This window comes from Stenella coeruleoalba (assembly GCF_951394435.1).
Source record: "Stenella coeruleoalba genome assembly, chromosome: 15".
NCBI classification, from domain to species: Eukaryota; Metazoa; Chordata; class Mammalia; order Artiodactyla; family Delphinidae; genus Stenella; species Stenella coeruleoalba.
In genome coordinates, this window is record NC_137161.1 from 3372466 (window position 1) to 3373094 (window position 629).

A 629-nucleotide genomic window follows, 5' to 3' on the forward strand; every position below is an offset into this window, starting at 1 on the left:
AATGGTAGAAGCTTAAATTACTGATTTGAGACCTTCTAAAAGGAAAGACTTCTCAAATGCATGTTTGAGATGAATTGACCTTCCTTATTCAAGTAACAGCAGTGACCGTTTAAGAACCCACGGTATGTCAATGGCTGTCATAGTTACTTTATTTATTTATTTATTTATTTATTGGCCACACCTCACGGCTTTCAGGATCTTAGTTCCCTGACCAGGGATCGAACCAAGGCCCATAGCAGTGAAAGCACAGTGTCCTAACCACTGGAGCACCAGGGAATTCCCAGTCCTCGTTACTTTAAATGTTCACTTTCCCGAAAGCTTTTAAGTGTCTGCCCTCTGTGATGTTTCACCAATATTCATTAGTGTGTTCATTTCCCATCAGAAGACTGATAGGATGTAGGAACTGAGACTTATAACAACTTGCCTATGTTGACACAAGTGGAGAAATTGAGATTGGAACCTAATAATAACGAATGAAGTATTTTTTCAAGTCAGTGCATTGATTTGTTCTACAGATGCTGGTTGAGCACCTGGTCTGTGCCAGCACTGTGCTCAATCCCTGGGGCCACAGGGTGAATGAGAGCCTGTGATCCCTGCCCTCAGGGACTTTCAGTCTATGGAGGATACAG